Here is a 15993-nt window from a genome sequence, read left to right as displayed (position 1 = left end):
TACGCAGATAGTCCAGTACTAGATCTTGTAGACACTTGAAATTAACAGATTGCGTGTTACCAACATTTGCTGTTATGCCCTTCACTTTTAAGACCGTTTTACCAGTGTTTAATTTGTAGCCCTAAGTTTTTGGACCTGCAGATACTAACATCACTGAATTTATATCATCCGGTATCTATCTCACTGGTCACTTCCCCCAGGTAGTCACCTAAAGGAGGACTCCACTCACCTTCTCTCTGCACAAAAATAACAGAATCTGTGTCATGATAAAGACACCTTTCCTGCAGCTTGTCCAGCAGAGAGTAAAGCTCCAGTCTGGCATACGCTTCTTTAAAGCACACTATATAAATGTTTTTGACGGTGTGATGTCCTTCTGTCTATTTCCAATCAATTGTTGTGGTTTCATCAATAAAATGCAACATTGAAATGTCATAGTACTGTAAAAATGCTGAAAAAGCTCTTTAGGATTGCTAAAAATGCTGGTACGTTATAAATTTAGATCTCTAGGCAAACATTCCCAATAAAGAATTGAGAAAAGTTTAGATCTGTCTCTTAGCAGGATTCAATCCTCTATTTTCAGGCGGTAATTGTACACCTTATTTTATCAAGAAAAGAATCAATGTACTGTTTCTTGCTGTCATCAGTGCACCTGCTAGGATAACTCGAGGTCTCCTGCTTACCTCTAAGATGTAATTTAGTGTACGGTGCAAACAGATCATTACTGGTATTGGGAAAAACCCATATTTCATAGATGTGGGCTATCCTGTACCCTTTATCTATCGCCATCTCAAGCTCTATAGTACACATTTACAGCATAGGGTAAACATTAATATTTTGGTGAGCTTTACCCGAACAACCAGAAAAAAATAAATCCCTCGGTGGGTAGACCTTGACTTTGGCAATACCAAAATAATAATTTAACCCAAATCCCTCATAGATAATAAGTATGGCCTACAAGGGTATGTCTTAGCTTTGTTTACAAAGGAATACAGACTGGTATCATAGTAATGTAAGGACTCTCCAGATTTCAGGCGGTGATAGTTTAATGACATTAGTAGGTCCTCCATAAGGGGCATCACATGGGTCTAATGGCTTAGGGAATTCCATTTGGAGGAGAAATGTTTGAAGATTGGAGTCTTTTTAAACCATTTAATTCCACTCGTGTTCCCACATAACTCTCACTGTGCAACCACACCACTGCAAGTAACGCTTATTGGCTAAAAAGATGTAATATAACTGACCTTAGGAAGTGTTTTTGACCTTATTTGCAACATACAGGGCACCCATTGTAAAAACATCCCTGAAATTCAAAGGCAATGTGTATGTTAAGATAGTCATAGCCATCTAAAAAAGATTTCCCGACTTGTGCTTCACCCCCTCTCAAAACATGTTGAATGACTGTTCTGTCGGCTACATACATGAGCCACTGTATAGAGGCTGAGACGTGTGTTTTTTTTTTTGTTTTTTTTTGTCTTGTGATAGTCACTCGGTAAAATGGCCATGGTGCATTTTGGTAGAAATTTAAACCTATACATTGTCAGACATACAGATGCCAGGGTGACGAGTTGGCAATGATCAATACATCTGGATACTTCCCTTTTTTTTTTTTTCTTGATAAGTTTGTTTTAATAATTTTTTTTCTGTGTAATTTCCATAACACACACTCCCTATAGAGTTCACACGAGCGTCTCAGAATCAACATCTTGTTTGCAATAAGCTTTTAGTTCAGACTAAAGGTCAAAAGTTGTATTTACCTGGGTCTCAGACCACTGCATGAATTCCCCTTTCTCACTAGGTGACATGTACTCCACCCCATATTTTACAGTGTGTAGGAGACCCACATAGTTCTGATTTTCTTCAGTGTTAAAGTTGGGAAGATGACCCTTTGAACCTGAATATCCCATAGCCTGCAGCAATTTACTAACTTTCATGGGGATGAAGATTAGGGAATCTCTAAATCTTATTTAGGAGTTCGGTACTGGAGGCCCCATTATTCTCTATGTGGAGTGCGGGTGGAGGTCGGTGCTGGAGGCTCCATTATTCTCTGAGGAGTGCAGCTCCGCGGGTGGAGATCCTCTCAGTGGACATCTTGTATATTAAGAGAACTTTCCTGATTTTCACTCAAAGATTGATATGGACAGAGACAAGATGGCGTAGTGGATATTACACCTCACCCTAGAGATCCTCTTGCGGCTTACTGGAGAGGATTACACAGTAGTGAAGACCTCTAGTGAGCGCTATCAGGACCCTGTGTCTGAGGGAAGACCCCTGAATCCAATCACGGGGCCTCCACCTCACCCCCTGATATGAGGACATCAATGACCAGAAGATCCTAGAACTCTCCTACAAGATGATTGAGCTGCTGACTGGAGAGGTTCCTATAAGGTGTCAGGATGTTTCCGTCTATTTCTCCATGGAGGAGTGGGAGTATTTAGAAGGACACCGAGATCTGTACAAGGACGTCATGATGGAGGTTCCCCAGCCTCTCACATCACCAGATCTATCCAGTAAGATGACAACACCAGAGAGATGTCCTCGTACTCTTCTTTTACAGGACTGTAAACAAGAAGACCCCAATGTCCCTCAGGATCTTCAGGGTGAAGATCTGACCAGTATTAATACTACAGAGACATGTGAGGGGTGATGAGCGGTGTAAAGAGGAGATTCCTACATATGGCTACCCAGATGACTGTACCAGGAGATCAGAGGGACAGCTGACATCTTCAATTTTTAAACGAGATGATCTTGAGATTCCTCAGGACACAAAGGGACTGCCATTACTCCAAATATACATTCATCCCTTCACAGCAATGATCTCTCATCTGATCCTTTCAAACAGGTCCTGTCTTCTGATTCATTACAGACTACTAAGGAAAATCAATGTAACAAAATAAGCATGAAAAAACTGATCATGAAGCAAAAATATAATTTTCAGGTTTAGAATCTGGAAAGAGTTTTCCTTTTGAAAAACCTTTTCTTAAACATAAAAAAATTCACACAGTAGAGAATAACTTGTTATTGTTCCAAGTGTGGGAAATGTTTTAACAAGAAATCAAATCTGGTTGTTCACCAGAGAACTCACACAGGGGAGAAACCATTTTTATGTTCAGAATGTGGGAAATGTTTTACAGAGAAATCAAGTCTTCGCAAACATCAAATAATTCACACAGGGGAGAAGCCTTTTTCATGTTCAGAATGTGGAAAATGTTTTAACTGGAAAACGCATCTTGATAGACACCAAAGAACTCACACAGGGGTGAAGCCATTTGTATGTTCAGAATGTGGAAAATGTTTTGTAGCTAAATCAAATCTTGATACACATCTGAGAACTCAGGGGTAAAGCCATTTTCATGTTCACAATGTGGAAAATGTTTTGTGAAGAAATACATGAGCCACTGTGTAGCGGCTGAAGTTTTTTTTTTGTCTTGTGATAGTCACTCGGTAAAATGGCAATGGTGCTTTTTGGTAGAAATTTAAACCTATACATTGTCAGACATACAGATGCCAGGATAACGAGTTGACAATGATCAATACATCTGGATACTTCCATTTTTTTTCTTGATAAGTTTGTTTTATTTTTTTTGTGTAATTTCCATAACACACACTCCCTATGAAGTTCACACGAGCGTCTCAGAATCAACATCTTGTTTGCAATAAGCTTTTAGTTCAGACTAAAGGTCAAAAGTTGTATTTATCTGGGTCTCAGACCACTGCATGAACTCCATGAATTCCCCATCTCACTAGGTGACATGTACTCCACCCCATATTTTACAGCAGTTAGGAGACCCACATGGTTCTGATTTTCTTCAGTGTTAAAGTTGGGAAAATGACCCTTTGAACCTGAAAATCCCATAGACTGCAGCAATTTACTAACTTTCATGGGGATAAAATTTAGGGAATCTCTAAATCTTATTTTCTAATCGTGCAGTGTCACACACAAGAGATGACCTCCTCGGGATATCAATTTCATGCAGTGTTTCAGATATCGGTACCTTAACAATAAAGTATGAGGCCTATCTTATACAGTATTTTGGGCAATAAATGTATGACATGGAAATGTACCACTTGTAAAGAACTGTACAAAGTCATGAGAGCATGATTTTCCTTCAAACACCCAGGAAGGCATACCATACAGCATGTAGAATAAATGTAATTTTGAATGTTCATGCCCGTCGTCTTCATACATTCAAAGTCATAAACTATACATTGATCAGTATCCTCCGTTGGTACATACCGCTGCATGCAGCGAAGATGCTCACAAAATTCATTTAAGCGTATATGACAAACAGGACAACACATCCCTTTACAATTATTGTCAGTTTCACTTTCTATAGCCACAAAATGACATTAATTACAAAATGTTTTGTGTCTGCCGATTGCTGGATTACAACCATTGTCTCTTTTGTTAAATGCTTTGACAACTCACTATAGTTTTCAAGTCTATTTTTACACCTCCGCATCTATTTTTAATAATTATGACTAGTTTCAGGGAATTGGTTGCTATACAATCAGCATTACTTTGCAGTGTACGAGCAACAGCATTAAAATGATTCAGCATTAAAATCATCTTGTTTGAACATTTTCATGACAAAAACAGTTACGGCTTGAAGGCGAGGACACATTAGATCCCAAAGTCCCCAGGATCAATGTCTGTGATTATGTCCAGTAAGGATTGAATGGAGTCATGTACTACATTTAGAGGTTTTATGAATGAATGGATCCAATCTAAATTCACAAATCTGAAATGATCAATGTACATGCGGGCATTGAAATTGCTTACATCTCTTTGGTGATGGATCATTAAGTATTTTTACATTTTTATGTGCATTTCATTATCATAAACTCCATTACCTACAGAGGATGCATCATATACATTTTCAGCATGTGAATCCAAATGTTCAATTCTTTGAGCATTTGGATTCACTTTGATGTTGACACCTCCATGGTCATCTTGGATGTGTAAAGGGCATCTGATCCATGTAACAGCCTCTCGGGGTGTTGTGTACTTGTTGTGCTGCGAGCGGTTTTTCACCCTCTTCTAGCTCTTTGCGGTTTTCTCGAACTAACCATCTGCAAAGCCTTCTTAATGACTCTTGCTCTATAAGATCTTTGGTTATGGGCTGAAAAGAGAACTAATACCACAACCAATCTTGGTCACATCAATTCATTTAAATTCGCAGGGTGATTGTACATATACATGACTTAGTTTAAAATCATAGTTCTGCGATAATGTCAGGTGTTGGACGTGCACTTCAGTCTCATACGTTTCGCAGAAAGATTTTAGTTTGATCTGATGGAGGTTATGGGCGTACTGAGCAGACATAGCAATAAACATTGATGTGTTCATCATCCCAGACAGGTTTCGCTGTGTAAGATCGATCAACTTTCTGCTTTTTACTTACACTTCGTTCTGATACTTATCGTTTTATTTAGAGGGAATACAGGGCCAAAATCACTAGACTATCTTGCAGGAGTACAATTGTGCAGCTTCACACACCTGTAGATTGTCCAACTTATTAGTCTTCTTGCCCTCGGAAAACTGTGCAATTTCTCTGTTTTTCACCAGTAACTTGTGGTATGCTGCTCGAGGAATTGGTTTCCTGAGTTATGATGGGAATATCGTTCTGCAATGGAAATCGCTCTTGAAATGTTCTCATATTTTTGGCATGAAGTCTTGGATTGGATTCCTGGTGTTTGGGTGTCAGAGCTTTCCTCATGATCCACAACATATATGGGTAAAAGGGGAATTGTCACAGCCACATTAGCTTTGTGGAGGGTTCTGTGCAGATCCATAATTATGCTGGTTCAATACTCGAGGTTGAAGAGCCGCCGTAACTAAAAGAAAAGTTACTAGTTTCAGTTATCTGTGAATCCTGTGTAATATTTTATAAGAAACATGGACCAGTTATCCATGATTCAATGTAATATTTGAAGTGTTTTGTGTAGCATTGTTTGTATAAAGTCAGTATAGAACAAACTAAATATATACTTACAAGTATAGACTGGGTATTGCACTTCTACAGATCCTGGATTAGTGACCATCTCATTGTTCGATTGGGATGGGAATATCCTTTTTCAAATTGAATTTTTCTGGCCACAAGTTTAGCAGCTGTAAATAAAATATAAATATTATTCATCCCAGAAATGCTTTTCTTCACACAACTGAGACTCTTTTGTATTTCAAAGATCCCTTACCTTTTCTATTCTTGTCTCCTACTTAGCGAATGTCCATGTCTTTTTAGGGGCATCAGGTTTGCAGGATTAGAGACCTTCTACTATCTCGATATCTAAATCCTGATTTTCAGTTGGTTCAGTTGCATCCCTGTTTTCCAACATATTGCCCGCTTGAATCATCTTAGTAGCTGTATGAGAAAATTAATTTAGTTTCAGGTCTAGATATATAGGTTTAAATCAGGTGACCTACATATAGGTTTCTTACCTGTGATAGAATGCTGACATCCTGCAAACATCTAATTTTCATCAGACTTCCTATCCTCTGATGGACCCACAGTCATGGATTCAAAGGCTCCATAATTCAGAGTGTTAAAATTATTGACAAATTCAGGGTACATAAACTACTTTAAAAAAGAAATATTGAAATATACACTGCTCAAAGAAATAAAGGGAGCGCTAAAATGACACATCCTAGATATCACTGAATGAAATACTCCAATTGTAAATCTTATACATTATGTAGTGGAATGCATTAAGAACAGTAAAACATAAAAAGATCAATGTAAATCACAACTGATATCCCATGGAGGTCTGGAGTTGGAATGATGATCAAAATCAAATTGCAGGCTGATCCAACTTCAGTGGAAATGCCTCAAGACATGGAAATGATGCTCAGTAGTTTTGTGTGGCCTCCACGTGATTGTATGACCTCGCTACGATGCCTGGGCATGGTCCTGATGATGCGGCAGATGGTCTCCTGAGGGATCTCCCAGACCTGGACTAAAGCATCCGCCAACTCCTGGACAGTCTGTGGTGCAATGTGATGTTGGGGGATGGAGCGAGACATGATGTCCCAGATGTGAAATCGGATTCAGGTCTGGGGAACAGGCAGGCCAGTCCATAGCTTCAATACCTTCATCTTGCAGGAACTGCTGACGCACTCCAGCCACATGAGATCTGGCATTGTCCTGCATTAGGAGGAACCCAGGGCCAACCGCACCAGCATATGGTCTCACAAGGGGTTTGAGGATCTCATCTGAGTACCTAATGAGTCAGGCTACCTCTGGTGAGCATATGGAGGGCTGTGCAGCCCTTCAAAGAAATGCCACCCCACACAATTGCTGACCCACTGCCAAACCGGTCATGCTGAAGAATGTTGCGGGCAGCAGATCACTCTCGGCGGCGTCTCCAGACTGTCACGTCTGTCACATGTGCTCAGTGTGAACCTGCTTTCATCTGTGAAGAGCACAGGGCGCCAGTGGCAAATTTGCAAATCCTGGTGCTCTGTGGCAAATGCCAAGCCTCCTGCATGGTGTTAGGCTGCGAGCACAACCCCCATATGTGGACGTCGGGCACTCAGAAACTGACTCCATGAGGATGGTCTGTTTGTGCAGACACATGCACCTTTGTGGCCTGCTGGACATCATATTGCTGGGCTCTGGCAGTGCTCCTCCTGTTCCTCCTTGCACAAAGGCTGAGGTAGAGGTGCTGCTGCTCATTTGTTGCCCTCCTATGGACCCCTCCATGTCTCCTGGTGTACTGGCCTGTCTCCTGGAAGCGCCTCTGGGTACTACGCTAACACATGGCAAACCTTGCCACAGTTCGCATTGATGTGCCATCCTGGATGAGCTGCACTACCTGAGCCACTTGTGTAGTTTGTAGAGTCAGTCTAATGCTACCATGAGTGTGAAAGCACAACCGACATTCAAAAGTGACAAAAACATCAGCCAAAGGGAAGATAAACTCCAAGCAAATGTGGCGCTAAGCACCTTAGGATTTTTTGAATGCATCCACTTCCAGTGAAATTTTTATAAAAATTAATTTATTTTCTCAAAACAAAAAAGGACAAAAATATATATATATTTTTAAAATACAGTACAACGCGTTTTGGTTGCTATTTTTACAGTGTAGCCTTCATCAGGTAGCAAAAAACACATACAATAAGCACTATAAAGTGATGTTACAACCTCCAAGTTTTCTTATTTATGAGAGTTCCTAGAATGGATTAGCAGGGTGGGACTAAGGATCAGGTTCTCCTTTCTTGACGAATATCTACATGGTAGCGTCTAAAGAGACTCATTTTTCTTAGATCTATAAAAGAGCAATTTAGAACTTCTATTCTTCTATCCAAAATGTGCTTTTAAATACATGGTGTTACATTGTTGCAAACAAGCATAACATTTATAGGTATAGGTATACACATAATTATAAATATGATTCTCTAATACTTTATCAAAGATACTACTATCATCTCTACATGAATCAATTCATCCCATAAATACATAAAAAACCCTTCCAAAAGTTTAAAAAAATTCAACTCAAATTTTTTTTTTTATTTTTTATTTTTTTTCTTTCTCCTTTCCTTACTATCCATCTATTCATTTTTCCTTTTCCCTTCCCTTATATTAACCCATGCTCAAACGACTGAGCTATTCATGACAAACCCTTACACATTCTCTACTACATCATTAAGTCCATTTGGATAAAGGCTTTGTAACCTGTATATCCAATATGACTCCTTACGGTTTAATAATTTGTTCCTGTTATTAGCCCCTTTTGGTATATGCTCCAACGGTGTGACCATGATGCAGAAGCATTTATTGTGCTTCAGCAGGAGATGACAGGACAGACTGTTTAACCTGTCCGTTCTTTGCATTATAGCGGTGATTATTCATCCGGGCGCTCAATTCCTGGGAGGTTCGTCCCACGTATTGGAGCCGCATCTGCAAGTCACCACGTAGATGACAGAATCCGTTCTACATGTGAGTCTCTGCTTAATCTTGTTTCCCCAGTAGTATTAGATTGAATACTCCTAGCTCCATGGTCAATGATCTGACAACATTTACATTTGTTTGAAGAGCATCTATATACTCCTGTATTTACCTTCCCTCCATTCACATAGGTATTGTTTCCTATCATGTTTTCTATTTTTGGAACCTCTCTTAATTTGCTCCGAGCTACAATATTTTTCACTGTCGCCCCCTCTCCTAAGTTATTTCCGATTCCCTCGGAAGCATTTTCTCAGTCACATCTTTTTTTAAAAACATTCCAATATATATTTTTTTAATTCTTATCAATACATTCCCTTTATTAATAAAATTTAAGGAGTATATAGATGCAGAACCACTACTGAGTTTTTATTGAAACGTGTACAGCGAGGGCTGATATGTGATACTATGCCTAAACTATTGGTATCGACTATTTTATGGATTTGTTTCAATAAAGGTTATTGGATTTTAATACATCAAATTCTTGCCTTTTTCATGGAAATGGATTAATCAACTCTTTGGGCTTCTACCACGTCCTGGGCTGGACGTTTTCCCTGCTCGGATGTTTGTATCACTTGTGGATCCCTGTTGTGTGATCATACAAATTAAAACCAAAAAAATATATATTTTAATATGTTTGGTCAATCATACACAGTCACACTTACTGATTTATCTCCATGATTGGGCGAAGAAAGGCTAAGTTGCGGTAGTAAACATATTTCCTCTTTTTTGCTGCACCTGCTGTGGAGGGTAGGGGATTAAATTCCCGCCTAAATTGGTCCCTGGCTGAGCGCCATCGCCGTTTAACCAAATCAACTGTAGGAAAAGTAGAGACAAGTCACATTCCCACAAACAACAACATATTCCTTAACCCCTTCCCGACATGCGCCGTACTAGTACTGCGCTGCCGGCACTGCATTAGTGCCAGCCGCAGTACTAGTACGATGCCCTGATCACCGCGGTCTCACGCTGAGCGCCGCGGTGATCGGGTGCGGGTGTCAGCTGTATATGACAGCTGACACCCCACAGCAATGCCCACGATTGGCGCGATCGCCGATCGCGGGCATTTAACCCCTCTGATGCCGCTGTCAATAGTGACAGCGGCATAGAGGGGGATCGCGCAGGGACGAGGGCTCCCTGCGCTCTCCCACCGGAGCAGCGCGATGAGATTGTGCTGCTCCGGTGACCTGGAAGGAGTCCCCGGATCCAAGATGGCCGCGGGACTCCTTCCGGGTCATGAGATGCCCTAGCATGCCGGCGCCTGCAGAGAGTTCCTAATAGCAGGCGCCGGCAAGCCTCTGCCCTTGTCTGTCAGATCGGTGATCTGTGCACACTCAGATCACTGATCTGTGATGTCCCCCCCTGGGACAAAGTAAAGTAAAAAAACAAATTTCCACATGTGTAAAAAAAAAAAAAAAAATTCCTAAATAAAGAAAAAAAAAAATATTCCCATAAATACATTTCTTTATCTAAATAAAAAAAAAAATCACACAATAAAAGTACACATTTAGTATCGCCGCGTCCGTAACGACCCCACCTATAAAACTATACCACTTCAGTGAACACCGTAAAAAAAAGGCAAAAAACAACGCTTTATTCTCATACCGCCAAACAAAAAGTGGAATAACACGCGATCAAAAAGACGGATATAAATAACCATGGTACCACTGAAAACGTCATCTTGTCTCGCAAAAAAAAAGCCGCCATACAGCATCATTAGCAGAAAAATAAAAAAGTTATAGCTCTCAGAATAAAAAACAATTATTTTTTTTATATAAAATAGTTTTTATTGTGTAAAAGCGCCAAAACATAAAAAAATTACATAAAGGAGGTATCGCTGTAATCGTACTGACCCGAAGAATAAAACTGCTTTATCCTTTTTACCAAACACAGAACGGTATAAACGCCCCCCCCTAAAAGAATTTCAGGAATTGCTGGTTTTTGTTCATTCCGCCTCCCAAAAATCGGAATAAAAAGCGATCAAAAAATGTCATGTGCCCGAAAATGGTACCAGCAAAAACGTCAACTCGTCCCGCAAAAAACAAGATCTCACATGACTCTGTGGGCCAAAGTATGGATAAATAATAGCTCTCAAAATGTGGTGATGCAAAAACTATTTTTTGCAATAAAAAGCGTCTTTTAGTGTGTGATGGCTGCCAACCATAAAAATCCGCCAAAAAACACTATAAAAGTAAATCAAATCCCCCTTCATCACCCCCTTAGTTGGGGAAAAATAATAAAATTGTAAAAAATATATTTATTTCCATTTTCCTGTTAGGCTACTTTCACACTAGCGTCGGTACGGGGCCGTCGCGCTGCGTCGGCCCGACATACCGACGCATACTGTGCAAGCGCCGCACAACGGGGGCAGCGGATGCTGTTTTTCCACGCATCCGCTGCCCCATTGTGAGGTGCGGGGAGGTGGGGGCCGAGTTCCAGCCGCACATGCACGGTCGGAAATGGTGGACCGTTGGCACAAAAAAAGTTACATGTAACGTTTTTTGCTGCCGGCGGTCCGCCACAACACGACGCAACCATCGCACGATGGTTGCGACGTGTGTCAATACGTCGCAATGCGTTGCTAATGTTAGTCTATGGGGAAAAAACGCATCCTGCAGATGACTTTGCAGGATGCGTTTTTTCGCCAAAACGACGCATTGCGACGTATGCAAAAAACGCTAGTGTGAAAGTAGCGCTAGGGTTAGGGCTAGGGTTGGGGTTGGGGTTAGGGCTAGGGTTAGGGCTGGGGTTAGGGTTGGGGTTAGGGTTTCAGTTAGAATTGGGGAGTTTTCACTGTTTAGGCACATCAGGGGCTCTCCAAATGCGACATGGCATCCGATCTCAATTCCAGCCAATTCTGCTTTGAAAAACTAAAACAGTGCTCCTTCCCTTCCGAGTTCTCCTGTGCGCCCAAACAGTGGTTCCCCCCAACATATGGGGTATCAGCGTTCTCAGGACAAGTTGGACAACAACTTTTGGGGTCCAATTTGTCCTGTTACCCTTGGGAAAAAAAAATGTGGGGGCTAAAATATCATTTTCGTGGAAAAAAAAATAGTTTTTATTTTCGCGGCTCTGCGAGAAACTGTAGTGAAACACTTGTTGGTTCAAAGTTCTCACAACACATCTAGATAAGTTCCCTGGGGGGTCTAGTTTCCAATATGGAGTCACTTGTGGGGGGTTTCTACTGTTTAGGTACATCAGGGGCTCTGCAAATGCAACATGACACCTGCAGACCAATCCATCTAAGTCTGTATTTCAAACGGCGCTTCTTCCCTTCCGAGCTCTGCCGTGCGCCCAAACAGTGGTTCCCCCCAATGTATGGGGTATCGGCGTACTCAGGAGAAATTGGACAACAAAAGTTATTGTCCAATTTGTCCTGTTACCCTTGGGAAAATAAAAACGTGGAGGCTAAAATATAATTTTTGTGGAAAAAAAATGATTTTTTAATTTTCACAGCGCTACATTCTAAACTTTAGTGAAACAATTGGGGGTTGAAAGTGCTCACCACACATCTAGAAAAGTTCCTTAGGGGGTCTTTCCAAAATGGTGTCACTTGTGGGGGTTTCCACTGTTTAGGCACGTCAGGGGCTCTCCAAACACGACATGGGTTCCGATCTCAATTCCAGCTGATTTTGCATTGAAAAGTCAAATGGCACTCCTTCCCTTCCGAGCTCTGCCATGCGCCCAAACAGTGGTTTATCCCCATATATGAAATATCAGCGTACTCAGGACAAATTGCACAACAACTTTTGGGGTCCAATTTGTCCTGTTACCCTTGGGAAAATAAAAAAATTGGGGCAAAAAGATCATGTTTTGTGAATTAATATGAAATTTTTTTTTACGGCTCTACATTAAAACACACCATAAACAGGCAGAGATGCTTACCTGTCTGAATAGGCCTCAATACAAATGCACAAGCAGGGTGCAGCGGACCCAAATAAAATAACAAATGCACAGGTGCAATACCTAATGAAACAGCCAGCCTTCAATCAGGGATTGGCCGTGTGGTACACCAATGCACCAAGATAAAAACTGTATGTGGCGTGTTCACACAAGGAATGCAAGCATCTGGCTCCAGCCTATTAATGACGCCCTATGGCGGGCTGCCCAGTGCTAAAATGCATCCTGTGTGAACAGAGGCCACAGTATACAGAACCATTTGGGCCCAACTGCACCCTGCAAAAAAATATATATATGTGCAAAACAAAAAAGGCACATCAGGGGCTCTCCAATTGCGACATGGGTTCCGATCTCAATTCCAGCAAATCTTGCATTGAAAAGTCAAATGGCGCTCCTTCCCTTCCGAGCTCTGCCATGTGCCCAATCAATGGTTTACCCCAACATGTGGGGTATCGGTGTACTCAGGACAAATTGTACAATGACTTTTTTGGTCCAATTTCTCCTGTTACCCTTGGTAAAATAAAACAAATTGGATCTGAAGTAAAAATGTTGTGAAAAAAAAGTTGAATGTTCAATTTTTTTTAAACATTCCAAAAATTCCTGTGAAGCACCTGAAGGGTTAATAAACTTTTTGAATATGGTTTTGAGTACCTTGAGGGGTGCAGTTTTTAGAATGGTGTCACTTTTGGGCATTTTCTGTCATATAGACTCCTCAAAGTCACTTCAAGTGTGAGGTGGTCCGTAAAAAAAATGGTTTTGCAAATTTTGTTGCAAAAATGAGAAATCGCTGGTCAACTTTTAACCCTTATAACTCCCTAACAAAAAAATTGTTTCCAAAATTGTGCTGATGTAAAGCAGACATGTGGGAAATGTTGTTTATTAACTATATTATGAGATATAACTCTCTAATTTAAGGGCATAAAAACTAATTTTGAAAATTGCTAAATTTTCATAATTTTCGACAAATTTGTTTTTTTCACAAATAAATGCAAGTCATATCGAAGTTTTACCACTATCATAAAGTACAATATGTCCCGAGAAAACAATGTCAGAATCACCAGGATCCGTTGAAGCGTTTTAGAGTTATGACCTCATAAAGAGACAGTGGTCAGAATTCTAAAAATTGGCCGTGTCACTTAGGTGAAAACAGGCTTTGGGGTGAAGAGGTTAAACACAATGTGTTCATCTATGTTATAGTTTCAAAGTATTATGCTTGTGATCATCATGCCTGGCTGTAAACTAATTTTAGAAAAAATAAAAAAAAACATTTCTGAGTAATTGTGTGACCATTTAGCACCATGTTGTAATGTTTACAAGTAAGATATAAATAGCATGAGTACTGTTATGAACGCTTGCCCAAAACATAGGCTGCATGACTGTGTCTGTGTCTAACAACACAAACATTAACACGAGTTGCATTGGCCACTAGACATATGTAAGGGCTTGCCTTGTGTGAATAATTGTGGATGATGGCATTAATTAAGTAGAAACATTTGTTTTCAATCAGTCACACACAAACTATGGTGTGGCCAGCAAGACATGTTAAAATCAAACACTGCATTTTTAAATAAATCCTGGTTTTGTTAGGACAAAAACAGTCAGCACATGTTGATCCTTACATGTTTAACATTATATTTTCACATAAAGTATCTTCTCCTTTTTTAGATGTTTAAATTTAAGGGCTTGACTTTTGGCATATAGTCCAACGGTCAATTTCAAAATCTGACCCCATAAAACATTGTAAAGCATAAGAGAAAATAACGTTAGACATCTATGGAGATATGCTTGAATACAGTTCACTTTGCCAAATCTCATGTACCAGGTTTTTGACCAGCAGGGAATTGTGTGCCAAAAATTCAACTGCGTTGATCTATTTTCCATGGAAAAGTAGCTTGGTAAATGTACATTTAGATTACAGTATGTCTGAATAACATGATCTAACGGTCACACACTCTTCTTCAAAATCACACTCAATGATGGCGGGTCTTAGTTAATTGTTTGTAGTACACAATTATGTGACCAAATCAATACTTTCAGACATGGGATATTTCGGACAACCACAGTAAACACATTAGAATGAGGTATTAGTTATTTGTAATGGGTAGCAATGGGTTTTAGACACACACACATGTATCAGTTACCCACATCAAATGTAAGCTCGCAACCCACGTCAAGGGTCCTCATTGCCTTGCGAGACCCTAACAAATTTTGACATAAATATAAAAAAAAAATGTTTAGTAAAACAAAAAAGGGTAACATTAGTTGTGCTCCTCCATTTGCCATTGCACACTACCCTCTGGTGTTAAAAAAATAATCTGCAAAAATATTCCTCACTATAAGGGCAGACTGAGATACTCGTGGAGCATGGTCTCTATCCTCTGATAATGCCACATTAACCACTCTCCCATCATCAACATCATCCAAGGCTGGTTCTTGTCTGCAGAAATTATGCAAAACAGTTGCCTTTATGACTGCCTGTACATTTTGGGGATGCATTTGGATTTGGGTTTCAAATATACGCCATCTTGAAGTCAAGATTCCAAAAGCACACTCAACCAATCGCCGGGCTTTCATCAGTCGAGTGTTAAAAATTCTTCTCCAGTTATCCAAACCTCGACGTGGAAAGGGTCTCATAACATGCCTTGAGAGTGCAAAACCCTCATCAGCAACCATGATAAATGGTGCAGGTGGGCCTGACGCACCACGAAGCACACATGGTTGTGGCAGATTTAAATTAGTCTCAGCAAGTCGCCGAGCTAATCTTGAAGCTCTAAAGATGCGAGCATCAGAGGCACTCCCATATGCCCCAATGTCAGCAAGAACAAAACAGTAGTTGCTGTCAGCTACAGCCAGGAGCACAACAGAAAAATAATTTTTATAATTAAAAATCGGGAACCGGAGTTTGGCGGCTTTTTGACACGAATGTGTTTACCATCCAGGGCACCAATGCAGTTTGGGAACTCAGCGGCTTCCATGAAACCCTGGGAAATCCGCAGCCAGTCTTGTGTGTTTGGCTGAGGCATGAGGTGGCTCTTGAGCTTGTCCCAAATCACATCACAGGTTGACCGCACAATCCCGGATATGGTTGATGTGCCAAGAAGGAACTCAAAATGAAGTGAAGAATGAGTGTCCAGTAGCCAGGAATCTGTTA

The 15993-nt window shown here is 40.5% G+C and overlaps 1 long non-coding RNA gene across 1 annotated transcript; it reads right to left on the bottom strand.

Moving 5' to 3' along the window:
- Positions 1 to 5490: 5490 nt before the first annotated feature.
- LOC143810199 (uncharacterized) lies at positions 5491 to 6634 on the bottom strand. The gene is made up of 3 exons (XR_013222702.1): positions 6196 to 6634; positions 5994 to 6109; positions 5491 to 5835 (listed from the first exon to the last, which is right to left on the bottom strand). It is a non-coding gene; the product is annotated as an uncharacterized LOC143810199 (long non-coding RNA).
- Between the last annotated feature and the right edge of the window lie 9359 nt (positions 6635 to 15993).

The sequence above is a fragment of the Ranitomeya variabilis genome, chromosome 2 (genome assembly GCF_051348905.1).
Source record: "Ranitomeya variabilis isolate aRanVar5 chromosome 2, aRanVar5.hap1, whole genome shotgun sequence".
Classification (NCBI taxonomy): Eukaryota; Metazoa; Chordata; class Amphibia; order Anura; family Dendrobatidae; genus Ranitomeya; species Ranitomeya variabilis.
This window is presented reverse-complemented; position numbering and strand designations above follow the sequence as displayed.